Consider the following 15,924-nt stretch of genomic DNA (forward strand, 5'->3'; position numbering starts at 1 on the left):
GTGACGAATGAGATTTAAGAATTTTGCCACGTAAGTAAAAATAACGAATATTGATTTATTAGGATTTAAATTTTTAAAAAAAACTAAAAATTATCTCTTAAAATAATCATCTTTAGATATAGGATTTATATACCTACTGTTTCGGGGTTTTCTGATGTCCTGCGGGAGAGTTACAATTTCGAGACTGGAACCGGACGCCTGTACCTGCAAAACAAACGGATGCTCCGGATGATTGAAGATCGCCTCCGACGGTCAAGTTAGTACTTGATTAAGGAGTAATTAATGCGGAAATTAAAGTGATTGGGTCTCTCTAGGTGAGAGTGTTTAATGTGTGTAATCTGCGTTCTCTCCCTTAATGAGGATTAAGGGAGGTATTTATAACCTCGGGAAACGTGCCAATCTAGGTTTAGGTTAACCTTGGGCTGATTGGGCTTCCCTCGGAAGTTGGGCCTAGGTGACCGGCTTCTCCATTAGGCATGGAGTATTCCACGTGTCATGACATAATAAGTCCAGGGTGGACGAACAAGCGTGTGCCACGTGGCAAGCCCTGAGGGGTCTAACTGGGGAAACTTGGCAGGACCTGATTGGCCCACGTGGCGCATTCCGATTGGTGGGAGCAAAATCCCCTAATCATTTGCCCTTCACAGGTGGCACGTGACTGGTCACGTGTTACCTGTGACAGGTGTCGCCTTGTAACAGGCGACGGCCTCCTACAGGTGTCACTCGGCGAGATGCCGAGAGATTCTCCCGCCAAAATTTTGAATTCTGGAAGTGACCCTTCGCCTTCTCACTTCGCCTATATAAAGGAGTGTTAACTTCGGTCATTTTCACACTTGAAAACTTTGTGAGAGAACATTCGGACCCCTGAACTTGCTCTGACATTTTGGACCCTTTCTGCCTACCGCCTGCTCTGACAAGCCGACTGCAAAGGATTTTCAGAACTTCATCAATCGTCACTCGTTCAGGTAACCGTCGGTTCTCTTACTCTTAATTTTCTCTTTACTTTATTCTTTTTTGAAATGGCACCACGGAAGCACACGACACGACCTAGGTTAGTGATCAGCCGGTCACCGGGGACGGCTGAATCTAGGACTAGGAGTGCCGCCTGCCCTTTTCTGGACCCATCTTTGCCCTTTATACAAAGTCCGACTGTATCTGTGTCTATGCAGAGCATGATGGCCAGAACAAAAAAGAATGCCAGGATCTCAAACTCAGACGGCTCCTCCCACAGGGTGCCGATTAGTGAAACATCTGACCAGGCGCCAGATGTGGAAGTGAAACAAAGCGGCTTGAAAGCCGGCAGTTCTGAGGGAGGAGTCAAAGTGACCCCTTCCCATTTTACAGTTGACAATTCTACATTCTCTCCTGCTCCTTTTAAAGGGGAGGAGGCGGGCCCCTCCGGGAGAGGGGAGGAGTCGTCCTCTTCGGACTCGTCAGAGGACGAATCCGAGTCTAGCTCTTCTGGCCATGCTTCTCTGGACACAGAAGAGAAAAACAGTCGCCTACAAGAGGCGAGGCTTTCTCACGCAGTTGAGAAGGGGGACGATTGGGCGGAGCCATCCGCCTCTCACCGAGAGCAAAATACCCCCTACTACTGCACGGTACCTCGGGGCCGGATCACGGCCATGCAAGAGAAAGTGGAGAGCTTTATCGCAAACCACACAATGGGCCCCGACTTTTTAGTGTTCGTGCCGGATCCAGAAGACACAGTCGTCTGGCCGGCTGGTACCAGTTATGATGGCGCCTGCTTTGGCTGCTACGAGGCGACCATCAAGGCTGGGTTGCGCTTCCCACTACATCCGGCTGTTCAACGGATCTTGGATGGGTATGAGTTGGGGTTATGGCAGTTAGCCCCGAACTCCTGGGTCAACGTGCTCGGCTATGCGGCCGGGTGCGAACTGCACGGGGTAGAGCCAAACTTCGAGGCTTTCGCCCACATGAACTACCTCAGCCGGACCCCTAAGGCAGGCGGTACCGGTTGGTATCAATTGACGAGCCACAGGGGCTACCTCATGACGAGAGGTAAAGCAAACAAATGGAAGGACTGGCGGAGCACCTTCCTTATCATTGAGAGTTCAGACACAGAGCTGAACAAGCGCTTCAACAGGTGGAACAGGAATCCGCCCCTTCTTGCAGGCGGCCGCAGCATGCCGCCTGTTCCCCCCAAGGCTAAGAAAAAGATCCTAGATAAAGGACTCTTCAAAGTAGAGTCGAAGGTGAACTCTTCTTCAGGGGTACGAGAGCAAGTACCCCTGCACTGCGTCCCGAGCTTCAAATGGCTCTACGACGAGTACTTTTTGGCCGCCTGTGGCCTCAGCAGTCGGTGCTCAAGAGGTAGCCGGCCTGTCGAATACTCTGTTGTTCCGTGCATTTCTTGTTATGACTTTTATTAACTTTGCTATTTGTTTTTGCAACGGACGCCATGAGCAAAATTACCGCCTCCAAGACTGCGGCGGCCATGTTGCGGGCCTCCATCATGCAACAGTCTTCAACCGACTCCCCCAACAAGGGGGCACCCTTGGTGGGCTTCAAACCTTTCACCCTCTTTTTGGAGTTGTGTTTATGCATATACTGACTCTTTTCTTCTTTTTTATTCGGGCGCTCCAAGAGCTTCTTCTTCCCAACAGCCGGACCCTAAGGCTCGGAGGACGACTGTTGCGAGCTCTCCTGGTTCTGCCAGGAAACATGCGGCGGCTGAGAAACAGCCGACCACTTCTTCTAAAACTTCAGCTGGGCCACCTAGAAGTATGAAATTGTCCTTGTAAATTTTAGACTTGCTCCCTCCTTTACTAGGTCTAATCCGTTTGTTTATGCTTGATGCAGCCGGCCTTCAGGAGCCTGACTTGGTCGAAGTGGCCAAGTCTATGATCAAGGCCTTACCTCCAGCTGAAAGGGAGGCGGTTAGGGGTGTCGGCACCCTTGACTTAGACGGGATTGCAGGGGTCCTTGCTGAGGTATACTTAGCATATTTTTTAGTATTTGAATTCCAGGACGCCTGTTTTCTTTTTTGTTTGGAAACTGACGCTTGTTCCCCTTTTTACTTAGGCCCTGCTCCGAGTGAACGGCCTTCGCAAGCCGCTTGACCGGAAGAACAAAGAGGTAAAGGCCGCAAAAGCTATGGCCGCCTTTGACTGTGATAAGGCAATGTTTCAAATTGCCCAAAATGAAGTTCTGACAATTGATATTCTTTATTATCAGGCGCAGGCTACCGCCGCTATCCGGGCTCTGTTAGAGGCGGCCCTGAAGAGGAATAGCGAGCTGGAGGCGACCATCAACAACCTCAAGACCGAGCTGAGACCTCTTCGCCAAAAGATGTCCTCATACGAAACCTTGAGAAATCCTTGGCGAGCGTAAAGGAACGCCTGGTGACCCAGGAGTAGAGTCTTACTCAGGAGCTCTCGGAAAAGGCCGAGCAAGAAAAGAAAGAGCTGGTCCGGGAGATGATGGAAGACTCTGCTCAAATCCAGCGCATGACTTGGGGCCGCCTCTTCCCCAATGCCGACTTTGCCTCCTGGGAAAAAACGTACCGCCAGTGTTCTGATAGATATAATCAAGAGATCCTGGCGGCTGCTGAGGAAGAGGCGTTGGAGGAGGAGGAGCAGCCGGTAGTGGCGCTTGTGCCGCTTGGGGGTAATGCATCGAAGAAGGATGCAGCTGAAGCCGAGTCCAGCAAAAAGAGTGCTGACCAGGCGGCAGCTGCTAATATTGAAGATCTGCCCCCTTCATAAGCTTTATGTCTTCTTTCCCCGGCCTGCGTGCCGTTTGTTTGTATTTACCCGGCCAGGGGGCCGGGGCTCTGAATATTTTGCCGGTCTTTAATGACCGGCTTCCTTTTAATGAATATTTTTGTTTTGCTTCAAATTTGTTCAAGTATCGAATATTCTGATATCCAATTGTATACTATACCGACTGTTTTACATGGCCGATAGTTGCAGACAGGTACGGATAGTTAGTCACGCCGCCTATGCCCCTGGACGACTGGTTGTCTGTTTCCAGGCTAGACGATCAGTCGGCCATTTATCCAATCGGTATTCGAACCATTTTAAAGGCAGGCGGTCCTGTCATTTGTAAAATTAACCAAGTAGGAAAGTGGTTTCTTACTTGTCATGTTTTTAGGCTAGAGACTTTAGGCCGTCTAGGCCGACTGTTCCTTGCCATATTTAATCTAGTGTGAACAGGTGTTGTATGAACACCTTTTTAGTTTCATACTAAATTTTTAAGGAGTGACCAAGTAAACATGATTGTTACCTAGTCGCCAAGTAACTGAGTAGTAGAGGTATCAAGCGGTGGGTACCGGTTGTTCCCCTTTATTCGCCAATGTTTGTTGGCTTTTAACTCGTAAAATACCAACTGTTCTTATCCCAAGTAGTTCAGTCGGTCGGTTGACCCGGATGGTTACTGCGAACACTTGCTTGACGTGATTAGTCAGTTAAGTGAGAGATATCCTTGTCCGGGAAACGGCCACGTGGTTGTCTTGGTTAGACAGTCGTATAGGTTCCGTGTAATGATTTTATAGAACAATGTTCCACCCAAAAAGGGAGCTGCTCTCTGCGACGAATTTCATCCGGATGGATGCCGTCGGACGCCTGCTATAACGTTGGGACAGGTCGAATTGAATTTTTATATTTTGATCAGTTGGCTTGGCGCCTGGTCTGATCATTTTAGCTATGAGCCTTTGATAGTTCTTGGTGAACTGTATCATGGGAGTGTAGCCGGTTGAGTGAAACAAGCGACGTGCCCCTCTTAAGTAAGAATAAAAATTAAACATGGAGAGTAGCCGATTGTTTGTCAGTAGGCATGTCCCTCTTAAGTAAAAATGAAAACTGAGTATGGAGAGTAGCCGACGGTTTGTTAGTAGGCGTGCCCCTCTTAGTACAAAATTGAATATTAAGTATGCAAACTTTTATTAAGTAGCCCTTGACTATTTATATCATTCAAAAGAAATATTTCTTAAGATTATCTACATTCCAAGTTCGAGGCAACGGTTGGCCGTCTGGTGTTTCCAGACGGTAGGTACCGTCCCTGACCTCTTCACAGATTCGGTAGGGTCCTTCCCAGTTGGGAGTTAGTTTGCCAGACTCATTAGCCCTTCCAACTGCTTCCATTTTTCTAAGTACAAAGTCCCCCACTTTGAGTGGACGCCAGTGTACTTTTTTGTTGTATGATCTAGTCATTCTCAGGCGGTAAATTTCATGGCGCAAGACAACATTGCCCCTCCTTTCAGGAAGTGAGTCTAATGCCAGGCGCATGGCTTCCCAGTTTGCCTCTTCGTCATATAGCATTACTCGAAGAGTCGGCTCGTAGTGTTTTATTGGAAGAACAGCTTCCGCACCATAAGTTAGGAGGAATGGAGTTTCTCCAGTCGCCCCTTTTTCAGTCGTCCTAATGGCCTAGAGAACATGTGGCAATTCATCCGCCCATAGGCCGCCTGCTCGTTCAATCTTTTTCTTGAGACCGTCTGAGATGATTTTATTAAAGGCTTCTACCTGGCCGTTTGCTTGTGGACGGCCGACAGATGCAAAGTAGTGTGCAATTCCTTGGTCACCCAACCAGCTTTTGAGAACAGGCGTCTCAAATTGGGGACCATTATCAAAAACCATAGACATGGGAACCCCGAACCGAGTGATGAAATTTTTCCAAATGAATGAAATTACATCCTTTGTCTTGATTCCCTTTACAGCCTCCGCCTCTACCCATTTAGTGAAGTAGTTGACGACAACAAGTATGTACCTCCTTCCGCCTGTAGCAGGCGTATAGGGACCCAGAATATCCATGCCCCACTTAGCAAACGGTAGTGGGCTATGAATGGTAGTGAGGTCAGTAGCCGGACGGTGAATTAGTTTGCCAAACCTTTGGCACTTGTCACATTTTTTCACCATCTCCATCGCATCTTCTTCTAAAGTAGGCCAAAAGTAGCCCTGCCGCCTTGCCCGTTGAGCAAGCGTCCTACCGCCTATATGGGAAGCACAGTAACCAGAGTGAAGATCATCTAGTATCTCTCGCCCCTTTTCTGGAGTAACACACTTTAAGAAGGGTTGAAGGTACCCCCTTTTGTGAAGTTCTCCCTTTATTATTTCAAAACTGGTTGCTTGTTTTTTCAGTGCTGCCGCCTGTTGATGATCATCCGGCAGGGTACCATTTGTCAGATATGCCCTGATTGGATCCATCCAGATTGAGCTTCTGTCTAAGATTCCAATAGGGTCTTCATCAATGCTTCTCCTCTCCATTACTTCCCAAAAAACAGTTCGAGGAGTATCACAGGAGGCGGATGATGCTAATTTTGAAAGTGCATCCGCCTGGTTGTTTTCTGATCTCGGCACTTGGGTAAGATGGAAATCCTCAAGGGAGCCGACTGCTTGTCGGACCGCCTGTAAATACTTGATCATGGTCGGATGGGTTGCTTCGTATTCGCCATTGTACTGACTCACTATCAATTGTGAATCGGAACAGGCGTCTATTTTTCTTGCCTCTGCCGCCTTGCACACGCGGATTCCGGCTAGTAAAGCTTCATATTCTGCCTCATTGTTTGAGGCCTGAAAACTGAAGCGTAGAGCATACTCGTACCTGTTGCCCTCTGGCGAATGACATATGACGCCTGCTCCACAACCATTTGAAGTAGAGCTTCCATCCACATATACCTTCCAGACTTGGTCTGGAACTTGAGAGTCAGGAGGACGAGTCATCTCAACAATAAAGTCAGCAAAGGCTTGCCCCTTCACTGCTTTTCTAGGCTCGAAGGTAACTTCGAGGCTCTGTATTTCTATGGCCCATTTGATCATTCGGCCTGACGACTCCATGATGGTCAGTGGCCGCTTGATAGGTTGGTCTATATACACGACGACTGCATGTGCCAAAAAGTAGGGCTTCAATTTTTTAACAGCCATGAAGAGTGCAAGACCAAATTTCTCCACTAAGGGATACCTCAACTCGGCATTTTTCAGTACATGACTGACAAATTAGACCGGGAGCTGACAGCCGTCTCTTTCAGCAAGAAGAACAACGCTTAACGCATGATTAGAGACGGCCACGTACATGTAAAGAACTTCTTTGGGTAAAGGGCTGACCAGCCTCGGCAAGGAATGCAAGTGAACCTTCAATTTCTTGAAGGCCGCCTCAGCATCCGGCCCCCATTCAAACCTTGCCTTCTTCTTAATTGCCTGGAAAAAGTATAGGCATTTGTCCCCTGATCGGCTTAGAAATCTTCCCAAGGCCGCCAGACAACCTGTTAACTTCTGAACCTCTCGGATGGTACGAGGCGACTGCATGTCGATGACCGCCTGCACCTTCTCAGGGTTCGCCTTTATTCCTCTCTGATTGATAAGGAATCCGAGAAATTTCCCAGACTCAACTCCAAAGAAACATTTCCTGGGATTGAGCATGACATGATGCCGCCTGAGTGTGGCGAAAGTTTCTCGGAGGTCCGACAGATGATCTTTCTGAAGTTTAGACTTGACAATCATATCATCAATATATGCCTCGACATTTCTCCCAATCTGATCAAAGAACACAGTGTTTATCATTCGCTAGAAAGTGGCCGGGGCATTCTTAAGACCAAACGGCATGACCGTGTAACAGTATAACCCCTGATCAGTGACGAAGGTCGTCTTCTCCTGATCTTTCTTCCATAAATGAATTTGATGGAAACCAGAGTAGGCGTCCATAAAGCTCATCAAAGCATGGCCGGCTGTTGAGTCGACCGGGTTATCAATTTTAGGCAGAGGGTAACTGTCTTTGGGGCACGCCTTGTTTAAGTCTGTGTAGTCTACACACATTCGTCAGGTGCCATTCGGCTTTTTAACAAGCACCACATTTGCAACCCAGTCTGGGAAGTAACATTGCCGAATGAACCCTGCATCAAGTAATTTTTTAACTTCGGCGGCTGCCGCCTGACTTCTTTCTTCGCCATGGTTCCGCTTCTTCTGTCGTACCGGCTTCTTTTTCGGATCCACGGCCAGTTTATGTACCGCCAGATCAGGACTAATGCCTGGCATTTCATGGACTTCGAATGCAAAGATGTCCTTGTATTCTTTCAATAGTTGGTGAAAGTCGTCACCCAGGTCCCTTAGAGCAGTCGTCCCAACCTTGATTTCTCTGTCAGGACGCGAGTTATCTAAGATCAGGTCCGTATGCTCACCAGCCGGCTGAGGCGGAATTCATCCGACCGCTCCTCTGCCAATGATTGCTATTTTCTGTCTTTTCTTGCGGCCCCTGTCTGGGATGCCTTTCTCTTCTTGCCGCCTGCTTCTTGAACAGGCGCACTCTCCTTGACATTGTCAAGGTCTATTTTTCCACCGCTCGACCCAGTGGCCATAACAGTGGGCTTGACATCCGAGAGATAGCACTCTCGGGCCATCCTCTGATCTCCCCTTAGGGACCCGACTGTTCCATTATCCCTCTCAAACTTGAGCAACATAAGAGATGGGATTATAACAGCCTTGGAATTATTCAGGGTTGGTCGTCCCAGAATCATGTTGTAGGCCGAGAGTTCTTCTACTACCAGGAACCGGACTACCATGTGTCGTCCTTCCCCTTTTTCGCCCAGGCGGATGGGTAAATCCACTCGTCCCACTAGGTGGACTCCTCCTCCTCCAAACCCTACTAAAGGGTGGGATGCCGGATGTATGCAATCACTTTGATATTTTAGTTTCGACAGACATTTGCTACTGATGAGATCTGAGGAGCTTCCGGTATCTATGAGGATTCGGCCAACTCTCTGGTTGGCCACTTTACATTCAATAACGATAGGGTCGTCATGCGGCCCTCTTACCCCTCCTAGATCTTCTTCAGTGATGACAATCTCAGGAAATGAATATTTGGAGGGCCGTTCTTGGTGAACGGAATTTACATCTAATCGTCTGATATTGTCTTTGTTGCCCCTAATAGTGGGGCCGCCTCCTGAGAAGCCGCTTGCAATGGTGAAGACGACTGCACCATCTGTATCGGAGCTGTCGGCCTGTTGATTCTTTTTGGTCGACTGCTTTTTCGAGGAAGTGTTCCCCGTAGATTTCTTGACATAAGTGTCAAGGTCACCTTGCTCAGCCAGGCGGTCCAGATACCGCATGAGACTAATGCATTCATTGGTGTGATGACCAACATCTTCATGATAATCACATAATTTTTCTTGGTTCCGATTGTTTGCAGAACCCTTCATGGGGACCGGCTTCTCAATTGAGATCCGTCCCTTGATTTCCTTTAGGATAAATTGGCTATCCTTGTTAAACACATACTTTTGGGAGTATGGTTTGAATTCTTTTTTCTTCTTCTGGGACGGCTGTTTAGAGGAATCAGTTGCCCAAACCTCTTTTCTCTTCTCGTCTTTGTTTGACGACTGCTTCTGTCGTCCTTCTCTTTTGTCGGACCTTTTCCCGTCTGACTGTTTTACCGTACTACAAAGGTCAGTCGTCTGTATATAGGCTTCCGCTTCAATCAAGGCCTCTTGAAGAGTCGCCACCCTCTTTCGGACCAAATCAAATTTGAAGGTCGACCCGTCTTTGAGACCTCTGAAAAAGTCAGTATAGGCTACTTCATCCGGTAACCCTTGAATCTGTATTCTCATCAGGTTAAATCGCCTGATGTAAGAACGAAGACCCTCTTTCTCGCCCTGCTGAATTGTTCCTAAATCAAGGGTCGTCTTCTTCGCAGGGATGTTCATGGCGAAGTTGGAGGTGAATAAGTAAGCAAGCGTCTTGAAGTTATTTACACAACCAGTCGGCAGGTTGCCGAACCATTGTTGTGCGATTCCTTTGAGAGTCGCTGGGAAACACTTGCACCAAGTGGGATCATCCAACCCTTGAAGGTACATCAGGTTGGTGAATGCCATCAGATGGTCTTCTGGGTTAGTAGTGCCGTCATATGCGCCTACTAATACATTTTTCACTTTGGCCGGCTGAGCGGCTTCAGTAATTTCCTTGGAGAAGGCCGACGGCTGTTCCCCAAGTCTAAGCAACCGTAGCTGCCAGTCCATAGGTTGGACATTTTTGCTGCATGTCCACCAAACGGAGGTGGCTGTAAAAAATACTGGTGTTGCGGTACAAACGGTAAGTTTGGTACCGCCTGGTCGCTATGAAAGTCGGACTGACGGGAGGTGCCGCCTGACTGACTCTCATGATACGTCTGAGTATGCCTCATCGAGGTTTTTCGCAGACTGTCTTGGAAGTTTGAAGTAGAGGCTGACTCTGACAATCGGTCACTCTTCTTCTGCTCTAGCAGTAGCCAAGCGTCTGTGTATGTTTTCCTCGACCCGTCCGCCTGAATATGACGAACAGGTTTCCTATTTCCTGGAGTAGGAAAATGGTATTTTGTGAAATCAAGGGCAGGTGGCTCCCACTTCCTAGATTTAGGATGAGGGGTTGCCTCTCGCCCTTGAACTGGCTTCCTGTTCCGTGAAGTGGAGGGTTTCTTAGCCGACTGCTCCTTGTCCAGAGCAGGCGGCTTCTTGTTGATCAACTCTTGAATTTCTCCCTTGAAGTCCCTCATGAAGGTCATGAGTTCGTTCCTTGTGATGGGAGCAGACCCATCAGTCGGCTGCTGCCGAACAGGCGGTGCGCCTGCTGGCTCGCTTCTAGTTTGAAGATGTTCCCGTTCCCTCCTTTCGGTATGACGGGTACGTCGGGCCCTTAGGGTCCCGTCTGAAGCTGTGTGAGCTTCAACTTCAAATTCATTCTCAGTATCGTGGTCTGACTGAACTAGAGGATCGTCCAGGGGACGTCTCTCTTCAGGAGCCGATACAAATGTGGGTGCCATCTCAGAAGTACTCTCCCCACAGACGGCGCCAAAATGTTTCGGGGTTTTCTGATGTCCTGCGGGAGAGTTACAATTCCGAGACTGGAACCGGACGCCTGTACCTGCAAAACAAACGGATGCTCCGGATGATTGGAGATCCGCCTCCGACGGTCAAGTTAGTACTTGATTAAGGAGTAATTAATGCGAAAATTAAAGTGATTGGGTCTCTCTAGGTGAGAGTGTTTAATGTGTGTAATCTGCGTCCTCTCCCTTAATGAGGATTAAGGGAGGTACTTATAACCTCGGGAAACGTGCCAATCTAGGTTTAGGTTAATCTTGGGATGATTGGGCTTCCCTCGGAAGTTGGGCCTAGGTGACCGGCTTCTCCATTAGGCATGGAGTATGCCACGTGTCATGACATAATAAGTCCAGGGTGGACGAACAAGCGTGTGCCACGTGGCAAGCCCTGAGGGGTCCAATTGGGGGACACTTGGCAGGACCTGATTGGCCCACGTGGCGCATTCCGATTGGTGGGAGCAAAATCCCCTAATCACCTACTATTATAAGATAAATTTTGATAGTGTTTGTGATAAGAAATAAAAATTATTCCTTAATTATAATTAAATTAAAATTTGTGATCTTTACCAATATAAATTGACGTATCATATGACAAGAACAAAATTTTGTATCAATACAAAACTAAACCAAGAAAATTTTGTGTCATTGTTTTGTGTTAGTTTTATTAGGTCATCAATGGCTGGGTAATTCTTAGCCTAATTTTTAAAACCCATGTTTAAATGTATATTTGTGATTTTTGCTTAAATTGTGTTTATTTGGGATACTTAATGATTATATGTTTATGTTTTGTTTACTGAATTTTGTTTTTACTTGCAGATCTAATTTAATCAGATAATTATATTCGAGCAAAAATCTTTGGAATATCAAAGTACGAGTTTCTCGCCTAATGATCCTATTGGATGAGGAGGTAATATATCTTTATAAATCGTTTACATTTATTAAACCTTTTAATGAACCTTTTAGTTTTTATCAATTAATTTTATGATTAAAACAAATTTTTTGTGATTTAGTTAGCTTAATTAAGTCATAAAATTAACTTAATTTTTTATTTTTAATTACAGGGTGATTACGTTTATTGCTCAATTAAAGTCAACTTTGTTCTACAATTTTGTTCAAAATTGATTGAAGGAAAAGTTTACTCCATTAGATACTTTTCAGTCGTTACAAATAAGAAGCAATATCGCACGCATTGTCAGCTACAACAAAATAATGATTCAATTTCCCAAAATACTATTCTTTGGGCGATTGGGGACGATGAAATAATTCCAATGCATAGATTTAATTTTGTATAATTACAATATTTTAGATTAATTTCACAACAATTATTCACTTTCTGGTAAATATTTTAATTTATTTTATAAGACTATAAAGATTAATTTTATATAAATTTTATTTTTGCTAACATGTTCTATTTATCCACTTTTATTAGATGGAAGAGATATGTGAACAAAGTTGGTGATCGTATCGAAATTTTTTTTTAATACAAATTTGTTTACATTGAAATAATACATCTAATAACTATTATTTTTAATGTTCTTATCAAAATATATATTAGGGGAATGAATTACATAAAATTAATAAAAAAATTATCAATAGCAAAGTAATCAAAAATATTATGAGTATGATCTAATTACAAAAATTATTTTTATGAGATTCTATGTATAAAAAATCGTGGGATATTAGGATTTAAATTATTAAAAAAATAAAAGTTATCTTATGAAATTAATGGTTTTATCAACATACCCGATTAATAAGATGTTTTTTTCATGAAAAAAATTTAAAACTTATAACACAATACAAAACTTTACCTTCTTTAAACATTTTATGTATAAAAATTTGAAAAAACAGATAATTTGGTAGAGATCACAAGAAATATACAAAATGATATATAGATATGAGAGTTTAATTTCAAGTGTAAATAGCAACGAATATTGATTTAGGATTTAAATTTTTTTAAAAATCAAAAAATTATTATCTTTTCACATTAAAGATTTTATCCTAATATGTAATCAATGTAATATCATATTTACAATTTTATTTTTTTGAAAGATATCATATTATTGTCATATAACTAACAACAACGAATAAAATACAAAACAACAATAAATTAAGTCGCATTATAAATTACATTAAAAAAATTATACTTTTGTAATTGGCAATATCATTTTAATTAAATTATTATTTTTTATTGTTTTTTGTCTGAAATTATTAAATTGTAAAATAAATCAAATAACTATAAAAAAAAACTTAGAGTATATAGAAAAATATTTTTTCTTGAGATATATGTATGAAAAATCGTGCATCGCATTTTTATACTATTAATATTTATTTTTAAATCAAAATAAATAATAGTTAATAGATAATGTTAACCAAGATAATGTCAGTAACTTTGTATAAAATTAATATTTATTAAATTAGATCTGCATGTAAAAACAAAATTCAGTAAACAAAACATAAACATATAATCATTAAGTATCCCAAATAAACACAATTTAAGAAATAATCACAAATATACATTTAAACATGGGTATTAAAAATTAGGCTAAGAATTACTCAGCCATTGATGACCTAATAAAACTGACACAAAATTTTCTTGGTTTGGTTTTGTATTGATACAAAATTTTGTTGGTGTCATATGATGCGTCAATTTATAATGGTAAAGATCACAAATTTAAAAATTTGTAATTAAACTAAGAAAAAAATACTTAATTAATTTTATACAAAATTCGCTTGATGGGGTTTTGTATTGATACAAAATTTTGTTGGTGTCATATGATGCGTCAATTTATAATGGTAAAGATCACAAATTTAAAAATTTGTAATTAAACTAAGAAAAAAATACTTAATTAATTTTATACAAAATTCGCTTGATGGGGTTTTTTATTGATACGAAATTTTGTTTGTGTCGTATGATGTGTCAATTTATAATGGTAGGTATCACAAATTTTAATTTAATTATAATTAACGAACAATTTGTATTTCTTATCATAAATACTATCAAAATTTATCTTATAATGATAGGTATCAAACTATATTATAAGCGTTTATCATTTAAATATTTCTTAGTATATTTTTTTTTTGGATTTCTTATACTCATAGTATTGAATTAATAAATTTAACTTTTTCTATATTTTTACTTTATTTTTTTTCATTGAAATAATTTAATTCTTGGATTATAATCTACGTGGCATTGAAATTTTAGATATATCAAATCTAATTCGTTACCTTTATCTAGGTGACAACATAATTTTTTAATTCAAAAATAAAATACAAATCTTTTTTCTTATTGGTCGAAATAAGTATATTTCTTACGTGGCGCTCAACTTTATTCTACAATTTTGTTCCAAATTGATTAAAGGAAAAGTTTACTCCGTTAGATATTTTTCAGTCGTTACAAAATAAGAAGCAATATCGCACGCATTGTCAGCGACAACAAAATAATGATTCAATTTTCCAAAATACTATTGTTTGGGCGATTTGGGACGATGAAAAAATTCCAATGCGTAGATTTAATTTTGTATAATTACAATTTTAAGATTAATTTCACAACAATTATTCATAATCTGAACAAAATTTCGTATCAATAAAAAACCCCATCAAGCAAATTTTGTGTTAGTAATCTTGTGTTAATTTTTGGTCATCAATGGTCATGTAATTTTTAGCTTAATTTTTAAAATCCTATGTTTAAATTAGTATTTCTAATTATTACTTACATTGTACTAATTTGGGATACTCAACGATTATATGTTTATGTTTTATTTACTAAATGTTTTTTTACATGCAGATCTAACATATCATACGACACAAATAAAATTTCATATCAATACAATACCCCATCAAGCGAATTTTAGGTCATCAATGTCTGGGTAATTTTTAAAATCTTATGTTTAAATTTATATTTGTTATTATTAGTTACATTGTATTTATTTAGGATACTTAACAATTATTTGTTTATGTAATGACATACGACTAGATGTAATATACTTAATATATGGATGGCTTTGGTTATTTTTAGAGATGATAAAAAATTTCCAATGCATAGATTTGATTTTATATCGCAACAATTTTTCATTTATTGGTAAATATATTGATTTATTTTATATAAATGTAAAGATTTAATTTATATCAATTTCAGTTTGGCTAACATTTTTATCCATTGATGTAGTAGGTTGGTTGTGGACGAGGTTGATGATATAAAAGATATGGTAAAACAATGAATAATGATTTAGGATTTAAATTATTAAAAATTTATCATTTCACATTAAAGATTTTATATAACGGAAAAAATATCATATTTACAATATATTTATATTTAATAAATTCATTATAAATTATATTAAAAAAAATATTAAACTTTTGTTGTCTGAAATTATTAAATACAACAAATCAAATAATTAAAAATAGATGAAAAAATCGTGAATCGCACGGGCTTTCATCTAGTAGATTAAAAAAATAAGTGAAACCGTATTTTGTATACAATATATACTATGATATTTTATCACAAAACTATAACATTGAAACATTGTCTAAGTTACATACTACGTTCTAATTTAATTATTTGAATGAGGATGACCCCTTGGTCGTGGTCATAAGTCAATTTTTCAAAACATAGAGTCAACACTACTACGTACAATTGTAAGTGATCAAGGGAGAATGAGTCCACGGTTTACTCCCACAGTCCCCTACCTGCCATCATTTATAAATGTTAGATTTTGGTTTTCAAGGTCAATACTATCAATATTGAGTTAGCGACATAGCGCGTATATACGTGATAATGTCTAAGAGCAATCATATAATGTGAGGTAGGATTCTTAATATCGGGTGAACTCAAATTTATATATGTTGCTGGCCACACCGTATCACCGTGTGGCCGGGGTTATTTATTCAAAGGGTTACTCGGTCGGTTAGAAATTTCGTCCTTATTCAGTCAGTTAAGGGTTATCCTCACACAGAAAACGTGTTAACTAACTGAATAACCCTAGTATAAGTAACCATTGACCGACTGAGTAACCCCTAAATAAGTAATTTCGGCAACACAGTGTCGCCAGCAACTTTAGTCGTCTGATAAATTACCAAATTACGGAGTACAAGGTATAATTGAACGCGTATTTAAAAATATCAACT

This window comes from Chenopodium quinoa, unplaced genomic scaffold (genome assembly GCF_001683475.1).
Source record: "Chenopodium quinoa cultivar QQ74 unplaced genomic scaffold, ASM168347v1, whole genome shotgun sequence".
Lineage (NCBI taxonomy): Eukaryota > Viridiplantae > Streptophyta > Magnoliopsida > Caryophyllales > Amaranthaceae > Chenopodium > Chenopodium quinoa.